This window comes from Talpa occidentalis, unplaced genomic scaffold, assembly GCF_014898055.3.
Source record: "Talpa occidentalis isolate TD23 unplaced genomic scaffold, MPIMG_talOcc4v2.1 talOcc4.10, whole genome shotgun sequence".
Taxonomy (NCBI): domain Eukaryota; kingdom Metazoa; phylum Chordata; class Mammalia; order Eulipotyphla; family Talpidae; genus Talpa; species Talpa occidentalis.
In genome coordinates, this window is record NW_023600993.1 from 68,676,764 (window position 1) to 68,703,378 (window position 26,615).

Sequence of the window (26,615 nt, forward strand, 5' to 3'; positions counted from 1 at the left end):
ATGTGCAAATGCGGCACCATACTCTGAAGTGTCATGGGCTGTAACTGATTTTGCCCTTTCATTCACGGCTGCTCCCCCTTCCTTTAATCAGGAGAGAGAGACTGGAATGGCCATTCTTTGCCCCTCCTCCCCCATGGCCTCCATTAACAAAGCACAGGTCTGAGAAAGGGGCCACATGGTTCCCCACACAGGATGAGGCAGCCACAGAAGCAGAGACCGTCAGGCAAGAACACACTGTCTTCTCTCTCAGTTTAAAAATTCAACCCTCTTGACTTCCCTTGCCACATTGCAAATATCATAAAATATCTTTTTTATCTAGGAGATTGGTAGTAATTCTCAGTATTATTGATGGTAATACTAATTAAAAGTATTTTTAACAGCCAAGATATATTAAAATTAAGTTTTTAAATTCACCTATGGCACTGACAAAGAACAAAAAGATGAGCAACACTATACATGTATCAGAATGGCTAAAAAAACCATAAAATTTGGCAACAGCAAGAGTTGGCCAGGATACAGAGCCATGGGAATGCTCATCCATTTTTTTAAAGATTAATTTATTTATTCATACAAGAGCTGGGGTATAGGCCAGAGGGGTGTGGAGGGTGTGAGGATTCACCAGAGACAGAGTGGGGAACAGAACAGGCAGACGGACTGAAATATACTGCTGTGTGAAGTAGTGGGCAGGACAGGAGAGGTCTGCTGTGCCATGTGGGTAGCTCCCTGGCTGGGGACCCAACTAATGCTGCAGTGGCTGTCGATATCTTCATAGTGCTGACACTTAATCCCTTGCCCTACCAGGGAGGCCCCCTCATCCATTGTTGACAGAAGTGGAAATGGCACTGAGAAAGATTTGGCAGGTCTTTAGGTTTTTTTTTTAACTGAACATAAACTTACCATAGGTATCCCCTCCTTTCCATGGTTTCATTTCTCTGCTGTCAACCCAGGTCCAAAAATATTACATACAGTATATTGTTATGACATATAATTTTATTGGTCTTAATTATTATAGTGCATTGCTATAATAATTTTATTAGTAGTAAGAGATGAATATTAATCTCATACTGTGCCTCATTTATAAATTAAACATTATCATAGGTATGTATATATATATATTAGGGTATAGTACTACCCATGGTTTCAGGCATCCACTGGGGATCTTGAATCATCTTTCCTGTGGATAAGGGGGACTTCTATATAAGACTCAGTCATCCCATGCCTAGATACCCAAGAGAGATGAAAACTTATGTACACACACACACACACACCTGTGTAAGAAGGTTTATGTCAGCACTATTCATAATCAATAAAAACAGGCAATAACCCAACCCAATCAGTGGGTGAGGGGTAGATAAACTGTGGCACATCTACACATGAGAGTACCTGAAAGTCAGCAGGAACGAAGAATCAGCCATTGGTTGGCATGAGCAGCAAGGGCACGAATCTCAAAGGCATTACACTGAGTGAAGAGACCCAGATAGAATTCTGTAGGACTCCATTTATGTAACATTTCTGTTACAGGATAGGGAGAGAGGCTCCCCAGAACTCCCAAGCCTGCCTGTTCTTAATAGGCTCTGCCATCTGCTGCATCAAGACAAAACATATAGACATTTAATGGAAAGAAACTTTAATACAATTAGTGTGCAACAAAGAATATAGTTTCCAAATAAACCATTGAAGTTACCCACTCCCTCATGGGTAAAAGTCCAGCCAAACAGTATTAGCCCAAAGCAAGGCCTGAAAGCCTGCCCCAAGCCTAAAGCACCTTCTGGCAGGGACCCATAAAAAAGGATCAGAAACAGCCAGACAAGTCTGGGAGGAAAAGAGCAAAATCAAAATTAAGATAAAAGATGCTATTGTTATCCTCCCCATGGGTCTCTCACCCACATCTGCTTCACCTAGTCCATGACCAAAAGGCAAGCATGGTTTCTTCACATGTCTCTATGCTCCACGTGCCTCCTCCAGGCCTCCTTCTGGTTCTCCATCCTGCTTCCTTCCTTCTGTCTCCTCCCCAGCTTCTTCTCCTCCCTGCTCAGCTCTACCTTCCCTTGGGTGGGACAGGGAATCTGGAACCTCCCCCTTTCTCCTGGGGGCCACCCTGTTACAGATTCTAAAATTATTGGATAAGCAATTATAGTGAAACAGGATGTTCAGTCTCAAAGCATCACTTAATCAATAACTTAATCACAAAGGATCAAGGTACTCTGCTAAGGGTGACATAAACTAGGACACTTCCTTACCTAAGCACTCAAAAAGTGAACATCACCAATAATGGAAGAAATTGAAATCCACTTCCTCCTGATACACCCATTGAAAAGAAAGTAATATCGTCTATGTAATACGCCTGACAGTAAAACTTAAGCAAAATCTAATCTCAAAGAAATTGGATAAATCCAGATAAAGGTATATTTTATAAAACTCTTCAAAATGTGAATGCCATGAAAGAACACAGAAAAGACCAGGATACTGTTCTGGATAAAAGGAAATCAAAAACACAACAATAAAACTCAATATATGTGACCCTTGATTCTATTCTGGATCGAAGCAAAAAGCTATTACATATCCAATAATTGATGTGGATTTTACATTAGAAATTTGTAACTTATTGATATAAATCTTGTCAGGTATGATGGTTATAGGATGCTATGTTTATCTTCTTAAAAGATACATGCTAGAGTATTTAGTGTGTATGTCTAAACTAATTCCAAGAGCTTATAAAAATAAATACAGAGAGAGAAAGCAGAGGTGGATCTAGAACAGATGAAGCACTTACAAGGGCTCATTATACTTATTTTTCCCCCAAAGACTAGTTTTCAAGATATAAAACAGAAAGAAAAGAAAAAAATTGAATGATGAGGAAGGCCAAATATTGGCATGAACACACAGTGCTAGAGGTTCCCATGCAAAGTTGGTGTGAGTTGTTCTGTTTTGTCTGACGGGAAATCAGACACATATGAAGTATAAACTGAGCAAATTTTTTGACACAGACACCCCACTCTTGGGTTGACTTGATGAGAGAACTCACTGATGTCTGTGACCTATAGTTTCATTGTAGCCTTATTTTTCATACCAGAAAAATGCAAAAAAAAAAAAACCCTTAATGTCCATCATTAAAAACTGAAAAATAAAATATGACCCATGTCTAGCTCAGAGTCTTAAGCATGGACTCTGAAACCACACACCCCTATGATGCTGTTTCATTTCCTTGGGCCCCAGTCTCTTCATCTGTGAAATGGGCATAATAACAAATCCTTCCTTGTAGAGCTGCGTGGCCATGTCAGCTCACTTGAACAAAGCATTTATTATAGGCAAATAGCAGGCATCAGGTTGATTTCCATATTGTTAACTATTATGCAATCACTAAGAACAATGATGCAGGCCTTTACTTACTGAAGCCTATGACATAGTGGGAATTGAAAAGTCAGGACTCTGAATAGAATATAATACTGAATTCCACTTGTGTAAAGGGACATTTAAAATTTCCATTTGGATACATTTATAGCAAGATGTCCTCAAGGATCTCTAACACCTAAGTGCTACCAGTGGGCAATGAAGATGGGAGACTTCCAGCATTTTTTGTTTCTATGTTGCTAAATTTTCTTCCTCCCTCCCTCTCTTCTTCTCTTCCTCCTTCCTTCTTTCTATCCTTTTTTCCTCCTCTCCTCTTTCTTTTTTTACAACCACATATAACACTTTAAAAAATTTATTTATATATATTTTACATCATTGTTCATTTTAAAACAGTATTTGCTTCCCCTCCCCCCTCAGGTGGAGTCACCATAGAATTTCCTTCACCAATGCACCCGTGCACCATCACCTCAGTCCCTCCCTCCCTCTGATCCTTCTCCCTCCTCCTCCCCTGCAGGATATTTCTGTTTTATAATTGTCTGTTTTTGTTTTGTTTTGTTATTATTTTTCTACCAAAATGTCTTATTTGGTTCCCCTATATTCCTGCTATAAGTGAAACCATCCAATATTTTTCTTTTTCCTTCTGGTTTATTTCCCTGTGCATAATAGCTCCACCCATGTTGCCGCGAATGGCCTAAGTTTATCTTTTTTGATTGCTGAATAATATTCCATTGTGTATATATACCACACCTTCTTGATCCAGTCATCTATTTTTGGGCATTTGGGTTGTTTCCAGGTTTTACCTATTGTAAATAGTGCTACAATAAACATAGGGGTACAGGTGTTCTTTTGAATCAATGTTTTTGCGTCCTTTGGGTAGATCCCTAGGAGTGGAATTGCCGGGTCATATGGTAGCTCCATTCTTAGTAGACTGAGGAACCTCCACACAGCTCTCCATAGTGGTTGGACCAGTTTGCACTCCCACCAGCAATGTAGGAGAGTTCCTTTTTCACCACATCCTCGCCAACATTTGTTGTTGCTAGTTTTCTTGATATGTGTCATTCTTACACCTATAACATTTTTACATGAGATTCTGTTCTAATTTTGAGAAGATAAACTAATCACATATCTATGGACCTCCTTGCCTGCTCAGGCTGACTGAGTGTTTGGCCAGGTACTTTGCCAGATGAGGCGCAATGGGCCATTTCTTGCGACCCCTGTCCCTATATAATGATATCCAGTGACCTTTGGCACAACTCACTGCCCTGTCCTCCGCCTAGGAGTTCTTCCCCAGCTCTCTGCTGGACACAGAGAAGTCTGTTAGTAGTCTATTAGTGTGTTTGTTTCTTTTCATCAAGTGATTATGCTTTCCCAATATTTTTACCTCATTTTCATACATCAGGTATTATATGCCACCAGTGTGCTCAAGACCTGTGCCTGGCTCAGGCAGAAGAGTCACTGACATCTCTACTTTGGAGGGCACTCAGCTATTTTCTCAGTATTTTTTAAAAGGCATCCCAATGACCTGCAAAAATTCAGCTTCCCCCTCATGTCCCAAGGCCTGACTAGGCAGCTGGATGGATTCGGAGGTGTAAGTACCACGCTGGCCACGAGATGGCAGTCTTTCCCCGCGGCAGGCTCCCCCAAAACAGGCATTCCAAGCGGGTGTATTTCTGAATCCAGCTTCTGTGCAGCCTGAAGCAATTTCAGGAAAAAGATTCTTTACCAAAGAGATCTTCACTAAAGAAGAGAACAGTAGGATTAAATACTCGGAAACAGAGGAACTTGAAGAAGAAAATACAATTTCCCAACACCACGTGCTCACCCAGACTTCTCTTCAACAAAAGTTCCAACAGTTTTGTGTCCACTGCAGTCTGGAGTTGAATTAGAATTGCCAAGCATCCCAGGGAGCTCTGAATCCACATTCCTTTATCCCTTTGTGCCACTCAAAGCCAGATATTGATGTCTGAAAACAAGATACATAAGCTTCATTATTTAAGTGCCTTTTCCTTAAACAAGAACGCTTTAATACTTAACAAGGTAGGGAAGCTACATAATTTAAAATCTATGCGAATAGAAATAAGAAATTATTTGTAGCGGTCTCCACTTTTACACCCACCAACAAAGAAAGACATTCACAATTTTTTGCCTTCCCAGGGCCCCAAAATACAACACAGGCCTGTTCTCCTGCCCCGGGCAGAAGCTGCAGCTGAAGCTGTTCTTTATCAGCTTTTCTTTCTCAATATTTACCAACCAATAAATCTTTTTTCCCCTAAGACAACTGACATTCGAATCCCGTTCATGTGGAGGCTTGTTATCCAAATAATATTAAATAAACTGCTTCATTAGCCTCTGAAAAAGTATTAAGATGGATTTTTTTTCCTTGCGGGTCAATATTGAGGGGGAGGGTGTCCCTCTGAGGGACTGGCAGCTGCCTGCCCTTAATGAGCGTGGCTCAATCCAGGGGGTAGGCACTCTGGGGGGCAGCGAGCACCCTCCTGCCACAGGGGCTTGTGTGCTGACCCGTGGAACCTGTCTATTTGGGCTCGGGGCCTACGGGAGTGGCTGCTCCCCAGTGGGCACCAGCAGGGCCAGCCTGTCTGGCCCCTCACCGAGGGCCCAGAGGACAGGAAATGTTGCTCTTTTCCAAAGCTGAAGAAGTCAGTGTTTTCATGAGAATTCCAGTTCTCAGTTTTCGTAAACCAGTGCTGTTTTCTCTTTTTTCTGTGGGAGGTGGTTGTGGGAGGAAAGCGCTCTGGCCTCTGGAGGTCTGGGGCTCACCAACTGCCTGGTGGAACCAGTGGGACAAGACTCTCCTCCCTAAGCTGCAGTTTCCCAACTTTTCACTGCTCCTTCAGACCCACCCATAGCTGAACATAGTAAGGATCTAAGATGAAGGAAAGTGCAGAGGGACACTGAAAGCTTCCAGCCATCAGAGTGCCAGCACTGGTCCAATTTTAATGGAGGCTAAGCAACTGGAGACTGAACCTGGAGAATCTTCTAGGAAAAATTAAAAAAAAACTATTACCAAAAACAGAGTGGGGGCCAGAACAGGTGGATTGACTGAAATACACTGCTGAGGGGAGCAGCAGGTGAGACAGGAGAGGTCTGCTGTGCCATGTGGGTAGCTCCCTGGCCAAGGACGAACTCCTGCTAAGGTGGCTGCGGATTGCTTCATAGTGCTGAGACTTAACCCCTTAAGCCTACACCTGAGTTCTTACATGCATAAATAAATAAATCTTTAAAAAAAACTTTTAAATAGCAATAGTAATGAATGATGTTTACATGGAGATTTTGCTTTCCAAGGTCCATTCAAAATGTTTAATTGTATCAATTTAATCCTCACACACTCTGATGATCTATAATGTGATATATAATAATGCCTATTTTACACTGGAGGCAGCTGCAGCACTGAGAGGCTAAATCATTCCTTTGGGGTCCTGTAGTTGGTGACTAAAGGATCTGAAGCCTGGAGACTTGGCTCTGTGACTGATCCTCACCAGCCCTGCTGCCTTGGGGTGGCAAGTGTGGGTGACCTCTGAGTGGTGTGGAGAAGGTCTACTGGGCAGCCTGTTCCAGCCCTTGACACCACCCTCGAAGGGGTCTTGTTGTGAGAGTGCAATCCCCGTAGAAGGGGAGGTATTGGGTTCCCTGTCCCACCAAGGAAGGGTGGACCTGGGCAGGGAGGGGTAGGTAGAAAAGACTGGGAGAGAAATGGAGAAGATGAGGGAAAGAAAAGACCTGGAGGAGGTACATGAAGCAGAGACATGTGAAGAAGCCTCACTTGCTTCTCAGCTTTGCACTTGCACCTGGGCCTTGGGGAATATGGAGGGAGACACCTAACAGACATGGGTGAGACACCTGAGGGGAGGCTGACAATGGCAGTCTTTATCTTGATTTTGGTTTTGCTCTTTTCCTTCCAGACTTGCCTGGCCCTTTCTTCCCCTTTTCCATGGGTCCCCACCAAAAGATGTCTTGACTTCATATGAAAAAATGTTCAACATCACTTGTAATCAGGGAAATGCAAATCAAAACTACCATGAGATACCATCTCACACCAGTGAGAATGGCACATATTAAAAAAACTAGCAACAACAAATGTTGGCGAGGGTGTGGAGAAAAAGGAACTCTCCTGCACTGCTGGTGGGAGTGCAAACTGGTCCAACCACTATGGAGAGTTGTGTGGAGATTTCTGGACCTACTAAACATAGAGCTTCCATATGATCCAGCAATTCCACTCCTAGGTATTTACCCAAAGGACACAGAAACATCAATTCCAAAGAACACCTGCACCCCTATGTTTATAGCAGCACTATTTACAATAGCTAAGCTTTGGAAACAGCCCAAATGCCCAAAAATAGATGACTGGATCAAGAAGATGTGGTACATATACACCATGGAATATTACTCAGCATTCAAAAAAGATAAACACATGCAGTTTGCAGCAACATGGATGGCGCTGGAAGGGATCATGCTCAGCGAAATAAGCCAAAAAGAAAAAGAAAAATACCGGATGGTCTCACTCATAGCAGGAATCTGGAAAACTTAAATAAGGGAACAGGAAAATGAATAACTATAAGAAAGTGAAAATCAAAATCAACAAAAAACTATGAACCAGAGACAATTTTTTGGGGGGTGGGGGGGGCGGGAGGGGAGGGATTGGGGTCAGAATGGGGGGTTTGCAATTGTATGGGGGAATATAAAAATAAAATTTATTATTAAAAAAAAAAGATGTCTTGTCTTGTGGCAAGCTTTTGGGCCTCAGTAGCCCCGTTTTGGGCCAACCCTGTTTGGCTGGTCATTTGCCCACAAGGGAATGGGTAACTTTGGGTGTTTCATTTGGAAACTATTCCTTCTTTTTCTCTACTGCACACTAATTCTAACAAAGTTATTTTCTATCAAAGGTCTTATGCATGAAGAGTATGTTTTTCTTGATGTGGCAAGTGGCAAAACCTATTTAGAGTATGCAGGTTTGGGGTCCTGGGGTGCACCTCCGTCTGCCCCTCAACATGGTGTGCTCCTTTCATCTTTATTCTGCCAGGCATGGCTACGGATGCTATCCACTCTCACCGGCATGCCCAATTTTCTGACATTACTTTGTAATAAGACATGAGTAATAGTCCCATGCTTTAAAATAAAACTCTGCAAGTATTATAAAAAGCTAAAAATTCCTTTTGACCATCCACGAGTTCCATTTCCCTATTTTTCTCTCTGAAGCGAGTGCTGTCATCATTTGGGAGGTGACCTTACAAAATATTTCCTATGCAGCGTATACACTCAGAAAACATGTAGTCGTATTTTGTACTGTGCAGGGATTTTGTTTCTTTCAGAAACAGTGCCATGCTACATATGTTATCTGGAAATTGCTTTCCTCAGTCAACAATGCATTCTGGAGTTCTTTCTACGTTCCTACCCCAGCTCAACCCATTCTTTGTGGCCACTGTAGAATACTCCACTATTTTGGATGAATCTCAGTTTATTTGTCCACTCCCCTTTCATCAGACAAGTAGGTTGTTTCTCAATTGTATTATTCTAGACATTGCTGTAATCTGCTTCCTTTCACATGCTTCCTTATGCACATATACAAATATTTCTTTGGTGTTAATAATAAAAGTGAAGTTACTGAACATGTGCATATTTTATTAAATAGACACAAATATCACAGAAGATTTTTACAATGCTTTGCACCCAAAATACTTGGGAATTTTAACTCCATGATAACCTCCAATGGTTTTATGTTGTAAGGAAACACCAGTAAGAGCTGAAGAGCTGTAGGCCTCAGATGCAATAATAAGAAAAAAAGGGGGTAATGCACCTGGATTGCAAGTCCATGCTTTCTGCTTCCACCCAAGAATGCTTATCAGAATATAAGAAGGGGTGAAATGATGATAATAATGGAAATCCTTAAATACATTATAATCCAAATTTTATACTTTCTTTGCAAACCTGTTGAAGTCTTTTGTGATTTACATGCAATTCACTCTTCCTGTACTGCCCAGGCTGGCAAATGGGAGCTATTGTGCCTGCTACTAACTCCCTAAGGCAGCACCAGCTCTGCACAGGGAGATTCAGTGGATCCTGGGCATGTATTAGAATGGAGATACTACCTAGGGAAGACAGGATATTCTCTCTGCCATGCTACAGGTGGTATCGTGCCTCCCTGGAAGTTGGTTAGTAGATACTGAGGTGATGGATGCTACACAAACACATTCTTCTACCATTCATACATCACACACGTGCACATGTGTGCACGCACACACACATACATACACATAAGCCTCCACAGCATTCCTGCAACTACAAGTTTCTGACATGGGTCTCTGATTCCCAAAAAGAGCACCATGAACGGTGGACCATCTCCTTGACTACATATCTGGGGTGCATCCCAGGCTCTTTGGAACCTATTTTGAGTCTATGAAGGACTGGAAATAAGACTTACTTTTGGTGAATGGGACTCCAATATGAGTCTCCACCAAGATACCAGGTGCTCTGTCCATCTATCCATTCCCTTACATGGAGACTTTTCTCTGATCTTAACATCAATCTTGGGCTTAAAATCAAACAGTGAGCAAAGCTGGTTTGATGAAACATCAACCTTAACTCTTTTGGGGTGTCTAGCATGGAGGGCAACCCGTTTCTCTTGCCTCTCACATGTAGTTCCTACATCCTTTATGTCTTTTCCCCAGTACCCCTTTGCAGTCCCAAACCTGACTTCGCAAAAATAGCCCCCACTTGCTCTGAAGGTCTGTGTCTGCAGAGGGCAGGTCTGAAGCCTGGCTGAGGGGGTTCTTTGTGCTGGTCTGCGGTCAAGTAGATGAGATGTGGGGGGTAAACATTCAGAAACTCCCGTAGCAATTTGACAGGATAACTTTAGGTCTGTTAAATCTAACAATATATTTGGACTTGAATTATGAGCCATATTTAACTTCATGTTCCTAACAATTCATTTGTATTGTATTTTACAAAATAACTGTGATGGATTGGAAATGTTTTTAAATATGTAAATTTAAATCAGGATGTTTTCTCAATGTCGCTCAACTCTCCCTGCAGACTAGTCATTTCATGCACTGTGGAGTGGGTGTGACAGGAGGCTCCTGATTCTTTTTTCTTTTTTTTAAATTTATATATATTTTACATCATTGTTCTTTTTTAAAGAATTATTTATTTATGCATACAAGAACTAGGATATAGGCTAGGGCTGTGGGGGGTGAGAGGATTCACCAGAGACAGTGGGGAGCAGAACAGGCAGATTGACTGAAGTACACTGCTGAGGAGAGCAGCGGGCAAGTCAGGAGAGGTCTGCTGCGCCATGTGGGTTTCTCCCTGGCTGGCCGGGGATCGAACTCATGTTGCAGTGACTGTGGACAGCTTCACAGGTTGCGTCTTAACCCCTTGCGCCACCAGGGAGGACCATCATCATTGTGCATTTTTAAACAATGTTTGCTTTCTCCCCACCTCAGGTGTAGTCCTCACAGAATTTCCTTCACCAATGCCCCATGCACTATCACCATAGTCCCCTGTTCTCTTCCCTCCCTCCCTCTGACCCCTCTCAATAGGCTCTGATTCTTGCTGTCCCTCACTGCAAGCAGCCATACCCTACATGGTGCAGCTGGTAAGATGCACGTGAAAAGGGAGTGTGGGTACTTCAAGGTTTTCCTCTAGTGTTTTCAGCTTTTCAATTTTGAAAAAGTCCACACATGAAGATTTCTGTCTGTTTGGTTAAGACCTCCAAGGGCAGCCAAGGTTTTCAAGGTTGTTCTCGGTCCTTAAGAACAAACATAACAACTTTCTCTGACATTGATGCTCCAGGACTGCTGAGAAGCAAACTCCCCACACCTAGTGGCTGCCTGAACACACACCTCACCCAGGAGGATATAGAGATGGAGGTGAGCATGAAAATATGTTCTGCGTCATTAGGTCACCAAGAAATTGAGGATCTAGACAAAGAGATAGCACCACACAACTGTTAGACCTGGATACTGACACCACCAAATGTTGGGGAGGAACAGGAACTCTCATTCATTGCTGGTGGGAATACAAAGTGGCACAGCCACTTTGGAAGGCAGTTTGGTGGCTTCTTACAAAACTAAACATACTCTTACCATCCAGTCCAGGTACGTAACTACGCTCCTTGCTGTTTACCCAAATGAGCTGAAAATTTACAGGCACCGGCACATATCTGTTAACAGATCTTTATTCATAATTGTCAAAACAGTTCCGGAAGCAACCAAAATGTACTTCAATAGATGACAGGATAAATAAAAGGAGCTACATCCAGACAATGAAATTTTATTCAATGTTAAAAACAAATCAACAACCAAGCCATTTTAAAAAAACGGGAGAAAGTTAATGCATATTACTAAAAAAGAAGCTAATCTGGAAAGGTTACATGCTGTATGATTCCAACTCTATGACATTCTGGAAAAGGCAAAACTATGGGGATGGTAAAAAGATCAGCGGTTGCAAGGAGTAGAGGAACTCAGGAAGGATGAGTAGGAGAAACAGAGAAAAATTTTAGGGCAGTAAAATTACTCTGTGTGTTATTATAATGGTAGAGACACAACATTATAGATTTCTCCAGACCTATAGAATGTACAAGACCAAGAGTGAACCGTCATGTAAACTCTGGACTTCGGGGGATAATGATATGTCACAGTAAGTTCATTGATTCTAACAAATGTCCTACTCTGGTGGGAGATTTGCTTGTGAGCAGGCTATGTATGTGTGGGGCAGAGGGGATCCGGGAACTCCGTACCTGATGCTTAATTTTGTTGTGAACTTAAAAACCACTTTTTTTTAATTTTTTTACATCAGTGTTCATTTTTAAACAATATTTGCTTCCCCCCACCCACCCCCTCAGGTGTAGTCCCAATAGAATTTCCTTCACCTGGGCCTCTCTGGTGGCTTGGGGGGTTAAGCACAGCACTATGAAGCAATCCACAGCCTCTGCAGCACAAGTTCCATCCCTGGATGGCCAGGGAGCAATCCACATGGCGAAGCAGACCTCTCCTGTCTCACCCACTACTCTCCTCAGCAGTCTATTTCAGTCAGTCTGCCTGTTCTGTTCCCCACTCTGTCTCTGGTGAGTCCTCTCACCCCCCCACATCTCTGGCCTGTACCTGAGCTCTTGTATGCATAAATAAATAAATCTTTTAAAAAAAAAAAGAATTTCCTTCACCAATGCACCCGTGCACCATCACCTCAGTCCCCTGTGCTCCTCCCACTCTCCCTGTGATCCCTCTCCCGCCTCCTCCCCTGCAGTCTGTCTCTGATTTATAATTGTCTGTGAAAACGACTTTTAAAAAGAAGATTTTTAACAAGATAAATAACTGATGATAGTTGTTTGTTTTTTTTTAAAGTAGTGACTAAGTCAAAGCATCATGTGTCTAGCTCATGTGTGTTGGATGGGGCTCAATGGGAAGAGTACATCTCTCAACCACTCAGCATCTGCTGGGCAGCCTGAAACCTGGACAGGCCGCATCAAAACCTTCTGCCTACAGCTGGCACCTGGGCTGGGGAAATGCAAAAAGCTGGCTGGAGAACCAGGCGCTCTGCTCCATATGTCTGTGTGGTCTCCCCAGCAGCCTCAGGGTAGTAAGATCCTGGTGAGCACCAGGTCACCAAAGCACTTGCCCCCAAAGAGAGAGCCATGTGGAAACTGTGTCACCTTCTGTGACTTCCACACAGCATCCCATCACTGCTGTGTTCATGGAGGAATTCACAAAGGCCAGCTAGGTTCAGGAGAGGGAGAGAGATTCCACCCCTTCATGGGGCATGGCAAGATTCCAGAAGAGCATGTAGGACTCAGAAATATTGTTGCAACCATTTTTGGAAAATACGGTCTACCATTACGGAGAAACAACTATAAGAGAGAAAATGCGTCAGGAGTTAAATGAGTGTGTCAAGGCAGTGGCCATGTCTGGCTCACCTGCTTGATATTATATTCGGATATAGTTGAAAGTCCACTGACCCAGTGGCCACAGGAAATATTTGGGGTCATGTCACCAGAAAGGAATGATTAAGAGGACCCATTAGTCTGCCATGCAACCCATGAGCATGTCAGGAGTTAAAGCTGCTGTCGGTGGCCCTGAAACCACATCCACTAAATGACTGGTACTCTGCTCTGCTCAACCAAATCAAGACCCCCCTCTTCCATGCTGCCTTCCTGGTTCCTCCTCTCCTGGCAGAATGCACCATTCCATCTCACATGCCGCGAAAGAACTGCACAGTAAGCTCTGCACCAGAGTGTGTTAACTATTACCATGCAGTCACTGGCTTGTTTGTTTCCCCTGAACATATGGAAATTTCTTGTGCTGTGTGACCATGTTTCCTGCATTGACACACCCATGACTGCTAGGCCAGTGCTCATACGTGAGGACTGTTGATTGAGAGTGAGAGAACAAAATGGGAAATCCCCAGGACCTGGCTATAAGGTTATATGTGTTCTTTTTGTGAAAAGAAGTTGAAATTTTGTTTATATTTCATCAGGAATCACATTCATACATGCACATTATATGTGTCCTAACTGGGCTGAACATGCCCGTGTATAAGTGTGTGTCTGTATATATGTGTGTGTGACAGTGAGTGTGTGTGTGCACTTATGTGTGACTGTGTTTGTCTGCATATGGAGGTGCCTATGTCTTTGTATGAATGTTTGTGTGAGTGCATACTTACATGTCAAAGGTTGTGTGTGAGCACATGCGTGCATGCATATTTCCATCTTCATATATGCCTATGCATGTGAATATGTGTATATGTGTGTGTGAGCATGCGCATGTATTTGTGTGTATGGACACAGCCGCCCATCCCAGCCAGCCGCGGGACTGCCTATGGGCCAGCAGGCGCCCTGCCCTCATTGGCTATTCCCCCAGCATCCTTGACGAGGCCATCCTTACTTCCTCTCAGGGATGAGGAGCTAAGCAGAGGTCAAGTGACATGCTCCAGACCCCACAGCAAGTCAGGGCAGCCCCGCGAGGGTCTGATTGCCAGGCCCACACTCCCCCTGTGAGGCCGAGCTGCCTCTCTGTGGCAAGCTGGCTCGGCGCCCAGGCCTCGCTGCCCGGCTCTGAGAGCCCCCATTGTGGACGACAAGTGGCTGTGTGCCATCGCCGCGATCCCGCAGGTGACGGGTCTGTTCTGAGATGCTGAAGGAGGAGTGACTCCCGAGGCGACAGGAAAGGGGCACCCCTCATTTGTGTGGTTAAAGGGTTGGAAATAACGGACATGCAAAGGGGAAAAGAGGAGAGAGGAAACCAAAGCTAATGAGGAATAATGAAGATGTCGAGAAGGACACACAGAGAGCCTGGTGGGAGGGGCGGCCCGAAGCGGAAAGCACACGCACACAAATAGCAGCAGGAAGCCCAGAGCGCTGGCGACCACATTGGCGCAGGAAACTTTTTGTTTCTGGCTTTAATTGGTGACCCCACTCAGAGTTGTTGGAAATGGGCACACATCAAGAGACTCGAGTGTGGGGTGAAAACAATGCCAGGCTGAATGGCGCGGAAAGGCGGCCAACAGCGGCTTTCAGTCCCGGGTACCCTGGATCCCAGCGCTGTGCTGCTGGACAAAGGAGGAGGCTCGGAAACCCTCCCGAGCTGTGCTCCCAGCTGGAGTCTCCTTGGAAAGTCCACCTGGACAGAGGTGCCCACGGGGGTGAGCTCAGTAACCCCAGGAGCACCAGCCGGATGCGCGCCGCGAGGCTTGACAATGTCACTGGAAATGGAGTCATGGAGAAAATTGCATTCGTCATAGCTCGTCTCATCAAGTGTGACCAAAAGGCATTCTTTTCAAAAAGCTACTTGGGGGTCCAGAGGAAGACCTCCCACGGGCCGGGCTTAAGTAACTACAGGCAGTCATTGAGCCCCAGCTAGAGTGGATGTTGCCTGTGACCGGCAGGCTCCATTTTCCTTGTTGGGATGGGTGGGTTAGGAACCAAAGCATAATTACCTGGGATGACAGAATGGGCCAGGCTGACCTCGACAGGTGCCGGGACCGACTTCCCCCATGCCACTTCTCCAGCCTCTTCCCAGATAAACAACGATTAAAAGTAGCATTTAAAGAGCAAGGAATGACTTTCATGCCTGAGGTATCCATATTTGGCTGAGACCACCATCTGCTCCAAAATCAGGAAAAATAAACCCAAAAGAGAAATTTCAAAAGTGAGCAAACCATAGCTAGAGGTGGATTTTTAGCCTTTTCTTTCTTCTTCCCACCTTAAGACTTCTTTTAAGGTAATTGGAAAAGAATAAAGGTATAACAATCTATGAAAAGCAAAAGTTAATGAGAAGGAAGCCAGTCATCAAAGGATGACAGATTTCAAAAAAATGTTCAGGACCCAGTGGGTGGGAACGTGGTGACACACAAGCCTGCAGAGGGCAAACCAGGACTCGATGTGCCCAGGATGGGGGCAATGGAAGGAGTCGACCGATCACACCCTCTGAGGAGGTTCAGGCTCAGTGTCTGCAGACTCAGTGTGGCCACCTGAAAAAAGAGGGGCTGTCGTGGGGATAGGGATTAAAACTATTCCCCAAACGACCAAACCATTCATTCCTACACACCCATCCCATCCGCCTTCCTCCAACTCAAAGCATAAAGAGGGAAGGCCACACAAAATGTTTCTCTCATTTTTCAAGAGGGAAAAGACAAACAACAGCAAAGCTATCTCTGGAGTTAGAGGCTGGTGTCTAGCTGTTAGAAGGCAGGACTCCTGGTGTGGGCACTGGCGCCAGGAGCCAAATATGTTCCATGCCATTTCCTTTGGCCTAAAGGCTCCTTTGCTGCTAAAGTAAGACCCGCTGTCAGTCAGTCCTGCCCCTCTTGAAAGTGCCCCACCCAATTTAGACAATTAATGCACACTTGCTATCCAGAAAATTTAATTAATTTCCTCCTCAAAAATCAACCAAAAAGATGGACTATGGTAGAGGTCTATGGGTGCCTTGATGGTGGGTGTGATGTGTGATGAATGTGTAACATACATCTTAAGCAGTGTGATCCTTTATCTCTGAATTATATGTAGTATTTTATTTTTTTCAGCATAAATTTTTTTAATTTTTTATTATTATTTTTTAAATTTTATATTTTTTTCACGCCATTTTTCATTTTTGCACGATATGCATTTTCATCTTGGTTATAGTCCCCATACAATTCCCCCCCCACCCCCGTTTTGATCCTATGGTATTTTAAACCAATGTTACCTCAGTAAAACCAATTTTTTCCAATTAACAAAAACAAAGGATAACCAGGTAGGTGGAAAATACTAACTAAAGAAATAAAAATATCAAAACAAACAGACAGAAATGACCCCAGAGAAAACAGATATATTTCAGGGAGTCAAGACAGCTTTTAAAAAGAACTCTAAATAGTACCCTCAGTGGAATTTGAGACTGCATCATATCCACAAAGCAAGAATAAGATATTCTAAAAATAAAGCAAAAAACAAGAAAGAATTCTTAGACATTAAAAGTATGTTTTAGGACTTTAAAATGAAATGGAATAATTGGAAGATATTGCCAAAGTAATTCCCAAGAACACAGAATAATATATAACAACCAAAAACATGATAGAGAAGCTAACATGCACAGAGAACTCAAGGAAATTACCTCAGAAACAGGAGTTTCAGGGCCTCCCCGGTGGCGCATCAGGTTGAGTGCTGCGCTGTGAAGCTGTCTGCAGCCTCTGCAGCACCGGTTCGATTCCCGGCCAGCCAGGGAGAGTCCCACATGGCACGGCAGACCTCTCCTGTCTCGCCCGCTGCTCCCCTCAGCAGTGTACTGTCCTTCTGCCTGTTCTGGTGAATTCTCTCTGTCTGCCTCTGTCTCTGGTGAATTCTCTCACCCTCCCGTGCCTCTGGCCTGTACCCCAGTGCTTGTGTAAATAAATAAATCTTTAAAAAAAAAAAGAAGAAGAAGAAAAAGAAAAAGAAGCAGGAGTTTCAGAAAAAAAAAATGCAGGGTTTTGGGAAGGGGATTTATAAAAGGCATGCAATAAAAGAAGAAAAACTATCAGAGGATTTAATCCAAGTCTTCACATTTAAATGGCCTACTGAGTCCCAGCAAAATGAATGAAAAAAGGAATACAAACATATATAAAATAAATAAAGAAGCGTTTCTGAAATTCTCTTGCCACCATCTGAAATTCTCATAACCACTATTTGATATATGTTTCTTCATCTTCTCTGCTGAACACAAACCAAAATAGCACCACATTAAACCATAGTGTGAAAGCTCACTCTTTTTCTAACAATATCTCTCTGCTGTTTCTCTCTGTCGATACATGGGACAGCCTCAAAAACAGAATGATGAAGACAATATTAATGCTTACCAAGCAGAGCTATTTTGAGATTAAATGCTTATGAGACACTGAATGTGGAATCACATGAGAATTGTAATGCAAGATAACTAATGTTGGTTGGAGCTCTAATTATAGTTAAAAATATAGAAAATTTGATCTGAAGCCAAAGTGCTCGATTAAGTGGCGTACTCCATGATCAACAGATATTCTCATTCATCATACCCAGAGATCACAGAAATCATGGCAGAAGCTGCTGGGTTTTCAGGAGCACACCTGAATCAGAGCACGCCGTGCATTATTTACTACAAGGAGAAAAAGCCTAACAGATGTTCTAGATAATGACTGTTTGTCATAGATATTATCTCCTTTGTCTGGGAACATGTACTCATGTTTATAGAAGTCCCTCTTGGGTTCCACATACTGCATAATAATGGAAATGATTCTTTAAAAGGCAGCTGCTAGAGCACATATTTTTCAACTGAGAATCTAGTATGACCAAACAATAGTTTTAGGTTAACAAGTCTGCTTGATCAACCTGATGTGCTACAAGTGGCAGCGTGTGACCTGACTCCCCTCTTTATTTGCTGTTACTAAATCTCTATGAATTCTAGTTTTCTAAAATGGTACTTAAAAGACTTTCCTTCCAAATGTGTTATGCAGGTAAGCTATAATATGCGTGATGTGCCCAGCATATTGGAAACATTTACTAACTAGAATCTATTATAGTGGTGTGTATATAAGGGATACAGACTAGTGTTACAGGATGTGTCACTGCAAAAGCGAGGCACATTGCTAGGGTTCTGGGAATGAGTGCCATTTTCCCTGCCCCAACTTCTATGCTGTCAAAATCGCAGACACCTTGGATTGCAACTCCCAGCACACCAGACTTCCAGAACGGAGAACTTCTGGGAAGGAGGAAATTGAGAAGCAGCTATATATTGGTATAGAGTGGGGAGGAAGGATAGACTGGGGAGGCTTCTCCTGATCCTTGGTCTTGGCAGCTTTGGTAGCTGGACTCTTCAAGGACAATGGCAGCCATCATCTTGACCTTGTGGGGAATTATCCATCTTGTATCCTCATGAATTTCAGGTCTCTCCTGATCACTCAGCTTCCTGAGCCCTGCCCAAGCTATTGCTTGTTTTTTCCCTGTCAGAAGGTGCCTTGAACTTGTTCTTCTGATTATTTTGCAGCTCAGGGTCCAGGCTGTTTGCCTGGACATTTGCCCACAAGGGGATGGGTGATTTCAGAATTTGATTGGGAGTCTCTTCCCCACTCCTTACTTTTTTTCTCTCTCCCCTTTGAACCTCGCACTGATTAAAGATCTTCAAAAACACTAAGAGTCTGCCTTCATGTACACAAGTAGATGGACCATTTTTTAAATTAAATTTATTGATTGATATATATTTTATATCATTTTGCATTTTGGTACAACATTTGCTTTCTCCTCTCAGGTGTAGTCCTTGTAAAATTCCTACCACCGATTCACCAGTACACCATCACCGTAGTCCCTTGTGTCCTTTCTCCCTTGTTTTGATCCCTCTCCCTCTCTACAGAAGGTCTCTGATTTATAAAAATGGGTTTTCCCTTTAGTAGTTTGGGCTTCACTAGAGACAATTTCATTTGCTTTATTTTTTCATGAATTCTATTAATTTAAGCTAAAGCCATGAAGAGAGTTAATTCCTAACCCTTCCAAAATAAATTTGAATTCATCCAACATTAATTTCATATTTGTACACCCAATGTTAATCAAAATACATAGCAAACAGACTTATTCCTTGGGCAAGTAATTCAATGTCTTCAATTATAGTTGACCCTTCTGTAAAATAGGAATAATAGTATATGCCTCAGAGAATTGTTGTAAAAGCATATTATGAGTATACTTGAAAAGTACAATGCCTATCTTATTTTTAATGATCCATAAATCTGAACTGTTTTTATTATAGGACCCACATCCTTTTAATCTCTTTAACAAGAAGACACTACAACACAGATTTCCCAAATGGAAATATTCTCACACATTAGTAGATATCATTTTTAAATAGCTGGCATGCCTTTATAATCATGGAATAATAGAGGTTTCATCTCAGTATCAGGATGCTGATGTATTATATTCCAAATATAATACAAAGGGCTGTATGTAAATTTCTTCTAAGTTTTTACTAAGATACAGTCAAAAGAGTTCTAAGAACAAATTGTTGTAATGTTAACTAAATTAACACAAACAAAAGAAGAAAGAAATAATAAGGTAAAGAGAAGTTTATATGTCTTAAAAGCTAACCCTACCTCTGCTCCAATTCATTGAATGACCTTGGACAATCCCAAGGCCTTATTTCATTGCTTGTAAAATGAATGTGTTCTTCTATCCTGCTACTATTCAGCATTCTCCTGGAGGTCCTACTCAATGAAGAAAAGAAGTTAAAGGTGTAAGCATGCTAAATGATGGGTCAACATTATGTTTATGCTTATCTTCATAGAAAAATTGCTGTTTGATTATCTACACAGAAAATTCCAAAAGATGTGTAGATAGGCTATTATATTTAATAAAAGAGTTCAACAGGATTTCCAGAGGCATGATAAACACAGACTCAAAAATAAAACAGATAATGTCCCTTTACACTGACAATGGCCAAACAGATTAGAATTTGAAAAGACCCTTTTTTCATTTTAGCAAAAACACTACTGTCCTAACAGTACTGTCCTAACAAAAGATGTATACAACCTTCATGGGGGAAATCATTAATCATTACTAAAGGATGTGAAATGAGATTGAGAAAATGTAAAGAGATGAAACATGTCCATGTTTGAAAAGAATCAATAATAAAATGATAGTCTTCCCAAAAGTGACCTATAATTTCAACAGAATTTCAATCAATGCCCCCCCAAAAAAAGGTTTTGGAATTTGATACCATGATTCTATAATTTCTATAAAACTATGGTTTTGTGGGTTTTTTTTTGTTTACTTTTTTATCAGGGATGATTTTTGCCCGTGAGTGGACAGATGACAATATCTAAAGTGGACAGTAGGTACACAGCATTGATGCTGCTAGTCACTCTACAATGCACAGAACAGCCCCCCAAAACAAAGAATATGACCCAAAATGTTAGTAATGCCAAAGTTGAGATACCTTGTTATATAAAAGGAAATAATCTGAAATATGCAAGACTAATTGAAGAAGGAGGGTTGCCTTATCAGATATCAGGTAATAAAAAATTTTAGTAATTAAAACCATATGGAAGTGTCACAGAAATAAACATAGTTATAAATGCATCAGAACAAAAAAGGCAAGCCCTAATGTAGATGGGATATGACAGAGAAGATATTACAAGCCCATGGGATGAAACGTTTACACTCCTCAATAAGAAATGTTGGGGGAAACAAAACAAAAATAAATTTTGGATGGACAAAAGGTCTTTTCCAAGCCTTAAACTCAGATTTAAAAAAAAGACCACAACCTGGAAGAAAATAACTTTCTTAAAAGATAGCATAAACAGGGGCCTCCCTGTTGGCACAAGAGGTTAAGTCTCAGGACTATGAAGCTATCAACAGCAACTGTGGCACTAGTTCAATCGCCAGCCAGGGAGCTACCCACATGGTGCAGCAGACCTCTCCTGTCTCACCTGCTGCTCCCCTCATCAGTGCTCCCTTCAGCATCTATTTCAGTAGATCCTCCTGTTCTGCTCCCCATTCTGTCTCTGGTGAATCCTCTCACCCTCACCCTGCCCGCAACTCTGGCCAAGCCCCAGCTCTTGTATGAATAAATAAATAAAATAAATATTTTTTTTAAAAAGATAGCATAAACAAATACAAAAGACAACCACCATATAGAGAGAAAAATCTACATACACATGAACCCACTTAGGATATATAAAGGACACTTAAATAGATATGAGTAAATTGAAAAAGGAAAAGGAAAGATCAAATTAGGTGATCTTTAAAGCTCCACTTCTTTTCTTTTTTGCACTGAGAAAACATTGGTTTACAAGGTTATTCGTGACTTAGAGACACAGCATGTCCCAATTCAGGTGTCAATACCACACCACACCCACCATCAAAGCACCCACAGTGTCCATAGTCCATTGTGTTCCCTCCACACTTTGTCCTTCCTCCTCCCTTCTTCAGTAGCTTAAGTTCTAGGGTTTATAGTGGTTTGGTTTTATCTGACCATTTGTTTTGTTTCTTTATATACCACATATAAGAGACACCATCCAGAATTTGTCTTTCTCCTTCTGACTTACTTCACTTAAAAGCACTACATGTTGTAATAGCCAAAAATTAGTACCTACTAATTAAGGTTTAGCATTTGTGTAAATGCATATATGCATTTTCTTGTATATTTTCCCATTCTGATTAGAAATCATGGAGTATTGGATGGTTCCTAAAAGTCTTAGCTATAGCTTTGCAGGGAAGGAATCCACAAAACTGTCATTGTCATAGACATATTCAGGTGTCAGGTGTTCATAGCTATTGTGTATAACCTGACAGTACTATTATTCCACACGTCCTTTTAATTTATCTTCAATTTATTTATATTGTAATTTCCCTCTAGTCATCTGGAACAGTATATAGTACAGAAAATTATACAGAAGGAGGGAGAGATATTTAATATTATGTTCCTAAACTGAGTTCTAACACACTTTGTATGTAATCCAAGAGCTGTGACATCTAGGTGCCCTTCCCCTGGTATCAAAACAAAAAGTAACAAAGTTTGTGAAAGTTCATTTTCCTCTCTGCCATTTACATTATCACAAATAAATGAAATACGATACATAGCAAGCAAGAAAAAATAAAGTAACCCATATCTTCTGAGCTTCCTGATCCTGAGATGGAAGTTTAAATTGGGTTCCTTTAAAAAGTCTGTCTCCTGGTCAAAAACATGAATGAAACCAAAAGCTGGTTTTTTGAAAAAGTAAACAAGGCAGACAAACCTCTAACTAGGATCACAAAGGAAAAAAAGTGAGAAAACTCAAATAAGTTGAATCGGAAATGAAAGAAGAATTACAAAGGACATCTCAGAATTCAGAGGATCATCGGCGATTACTATGAGTATTTGTATGCCAGAAAATTGAATAACATAGAAGAAATAGAAAAATTCTTAGAAATATACAACCAGTCCTCCCTGGTGGCTCAAGGGGTTAAGTATAGCACAATGAAGCAATCCACAACCTCTGTAGCTTGAGTTCTATCCCTGCTAGCCAGGAAGAAACCCACATGGCGAGGCAGACCTCTCCTAACTCGCCAGCTGCTCCCCTCAGCAGTGTATTTCAGTCACTCTGCCTGTTCTGTTCCCCACTCTGTCTCTGGTGGCTCCTCTCACCCCCCCACATCTCTGGCCTGTACCCCAGCTCTTGTATGCATAAATAAATAAATCTTTAAAAAAATCTTTAAAAGAAATATACAACCATTTGAGACTGTATTAGGAAGTGATAGAAAACCTAAACATATCAATTAAAAGCAAAGAAATTGAAAGAGTAAACAAGTCTCCTAAAAAACATAAGTGCATGACCAGTCTGTGTCACTAGTGAGTTATACCAAAACATCAAAGATGAACAAATACCCACCCTTCTCAAACACTCAAACACTTCTAAAATACTGAGATAAGAAAGAATACTTTTCAAACACATTTTATGAAGCCAATATTACCCTGATACTAAAACCAGACAAAGATAACACAAAAAAGAAAACTACGAGGCAATATTCCAGATGAATATAGATACAAAACTCCTCAACAAAATCTTTGCAAGTTTATTCAACAATGCATTAAAAGTATCATATACCATTGCCTAGTGGATTTATTCTAGAGACACACAAAAGGCTCAACATCCAAAAATTAATCAATATACTTTATCACATAACAAAAGGAAAGGTGAAAATCATATGATCATATCAATAAGATGCAAAGAAAACATGATAAGATTCAATATCCAGTTATGATAAAAACTCTCAAGAAATGCAGTAAGGTGGAAAATACCTCAACATAACAAAGGCCATGTATGACAACATGACTAACATCATTCTCAATGGTGAAGAACTGAAAGTTTTTCCACTAAGATCTGGTAGAAGACAAAGATGTCCACTTTCACCACTACTATTCAATATGACTTTGGAAGTCCTAGTTAGAGCAATCAGTTATGTAAAAGATAAAAAGGGAATTCAAACTGGGAAAGAATTTGATCAGTATTTTCAGATGACATGCTATCACACATAGAAAACCCTAAACAACCAAAAAAAGAAAACCTAGTTGAAACAATAAATCAGTATAGTAAACTGGCAGTTATAAAAATCAATTTACAGGGCCTCCCCGATGGCGCAGCGGCTGAGCGCTGGGTTGCAAAGCTGCCTGCAGCCTCTGCGGCGCCAGTTCGATCCTCGGCTGCTCCCCAGCCACCGGAGGAGGGTCCCACATGGCGCACAGACCTCTCCTGCCACCCGCTGCTCCCCTCAGCAGTGTACTTCGGTCCTTCTGCCTGCTCTGCTTCCTGCTCTGGCTCTGGTGAATTCTCTCACCCTCCCGCGCTTCTGACTGTACCCAGTGCTTGTATAAATAAATAAATAAATCTTAAAAAAAATAAATAAATAAAAGAGTTGTCATTTAAAAAAAAATCAATTTACAAAAAAATCAGTTGTGTCCCTATATGCAAACAGTGAAGTAGAAGTACAAGAAATCAAAAACACTCCCATTTACAATCACATCAAAAAGAATTAAATACCTAAGGGTAAACTCAGCATAGGAGGTGAAGGATCTGTATAATGAAAACTATAAGTCATTGTTATAAGAAATAGAAAACAAAAAAGAAATAAAGATATTTTCTACTCATGGATTGGAAAAATTGACATCATGAAAATGGTCCTCCTACCCAAATTAATATACAGATTCAAGGCAATCCTTATCAAGTTTAATTGGAATTCTTCAAAGAAATAGAACAAAAGGCCACTGAAAGTTATTTGGAACCATAAAGGACCTTTAATAGCTAAAGAAATTCTGACAAAAAAAGAGCAATGGTATCAAACTCCCAGACATCAAAATATATTACAATGTTATAACAACCAAAACAGTATGGTACTGGAACAAACACTGATACACAGACCAATGGAATAGAACTGAAATCCCACAAACACATAATTATGTGGACAGTTAACCTATGACAAGGAAACCAGGAGTATACATGGGAGAAAGAAAATCCTCTTAAGTAAATGGTATTGGGAAAAACTGGACAGCATCATGAAAAAGAATGAAACAAAACCACTATCTCATACCTTACACACACACACAAACCTCAAAATGAGTAAGAGACTTGGCTGTAAGACCTGAAACCATAAAATACATAGAAGCAAACAATAACAAAACATTGTGTTTTGTGGATGTCTTTGTGGACTGCTCTGCAATAGCAAGAGAATAGCAAGCAAACAATTGGTACTATATGTCACTCAAAAGCTTTTGCAGAGTAAAATAAACCTTACTGAATGGAGAAACATTTGCATACTATAAATCTGACAAAAGGGGATAATATCCAAGATCTACAAGGAATTCCTACAACTCAACAAAAAGAAAATAAATACACCAATCATAAAATGGTCAGAAGATCTAAATAAATAGACACTTCTCCAAAGAAGACAACACAGGCACATGAAAAAATGTTCATCATCACTTAACAGAGAAATGCAAATCAAAGCCCCAATGACATACTGCTTCACACCTGTAAGAATCGACTGTATGGTCCAATGCTTCCAGAACCCAGCCTCTCAGCAGTGGCAGCCGGCAGGAGCTTTGGTGTTTTCAGCCTGCTGCTCCACCACAAGTCAGTTGAGGCTGTTGCTACTCGGAGCTCAGTAACTGCCTTTTTGTCAGTTGTGGCAGTTGCTCCTCAGAGACTTTTTAATGTAACAGTGTGCTTCCTGGATCATGGCGTGGACCAATCAGGTGCTACCTGTGAGCTGATTGGTGCTAAATAGTCCAATCAGACTTTTGTTACCAGGACCCAGTCTCTCACCACAAGTCCGTTGTGGCAGTTGCTCCTCAGAACTCAGTAACTGCCATTTTGTAATGGACCAATCAGGTGCTATGGGCTGACAGGTAAATGACCCAGTCAGCCACAGGACTGAAAAATGGTCCCATCAGACTTGTGGACTGCGCACCCTGAACAGGATATAAGCCAGGGTCCGAGGGAGCTGAGGGAGACATGACCCCATTCCTGAGAGCCCATCTCTTTTGGATGCCAGCCCCTGAAAGAGAGAGCTGAGGACGCCAGCCCCTGAAGAAAAGAGGGTTCCAGTCTCTGAAGAAAGAAGAAAACAAGCATCCAGCAGCTGACCTCTGCGGGTGGAAGAGAGGCCGAAGGACTGTCACAGACTGGGCCTCGGTTCTGTCTACGACATTGCCTGAGAGGAGCACCAAAGGCCCTGGGCCTGGTGTCGCAAGAGCTGTTTGTGGTTGGGATAACCCGACAACTCACAAAGAGCTGTTAACACTGGGTGTCTCTGACCCTGACTCTGCGGGACCAGCAGTGGCCATCACTACTGACCAGTGTGGTCCAGCACTCCTGGTGACCGGTAGTGACCATCACTGACACTATCTGTGTGAGGTAGCAGCCTCTTGTGGATACAGTGCGAGCTCTTTGCTTCCTCTGTTTGTAAAATAAACCCCGTGGTTTTTGTTCCTGGAATCTGAGTTCTCTTGCAATTGTGCGCACGGGTGAGAACCCACAGACAGTGACCTGTCCTCTTATTGGGCACTGTCTCTTGTTAGGCTATAGCCCTTGGTTTTAGGGCTTTGGTCTTTTGGCCTTTTGGGGCTTTTTGGTGACTCTCTGGTCTCAGAGCCTGGGCAGTTGGGTGGCCATTCCATTCTTCCATCCGGCCTCCTGCCCTACTGCCCTTTTGTCTTCTCCGGCCCCATTTCATATATAAAAAAGACCAGAAATGACAAGTTTTGGTGAGGATGTGGAACCAAATACTGTTGGTGGGAATGCAGACTGGTCCA

General features: G+C 41.8%; 1 long non-coding RNA gene across 9 annotated transcripts in view; it reads right to left on the bottom strand.

Moving 5' to 3' along the window:
• The window catches only part of LOC119231994 (uncharacterized), a 61,139-nt gene extending 35,642 nt beyond the window's left edge, over window positions 1-25,497 (bottom strand). For 5 of the 9 annotated variants that reach the window (XR_008552098.1, XR_008552095.1, XR_008552089.1 and 2 more), the window contains exons 1-4: window positions 25,333-25,497; window positions 15,295-15,460; window positions 5,174-5,314; window positions 4,948-5,088 (exon numbers count right to left, since the gene is read on the bottom strand). This is a non-coding gene — a long non-coding RNA (uncharacterized LOC119231994). Of the gene's footprint in view, window positions 1-1,383; window positions 1,585-4,947; window positions 5,089-5,173; window positions 5,315-15,294; window positions 15,461-25,332 lie in introns of all 9 variants that reach the window. The other 4 variants (XR_008552093.1, XR_008552090.1, XR_008552096.1 and 1 more) reach the window with 4 other exon arrangements.
• Between the last annotated feature and the right edge of the window lie 1,118 nt (window positions 25,498-26,615).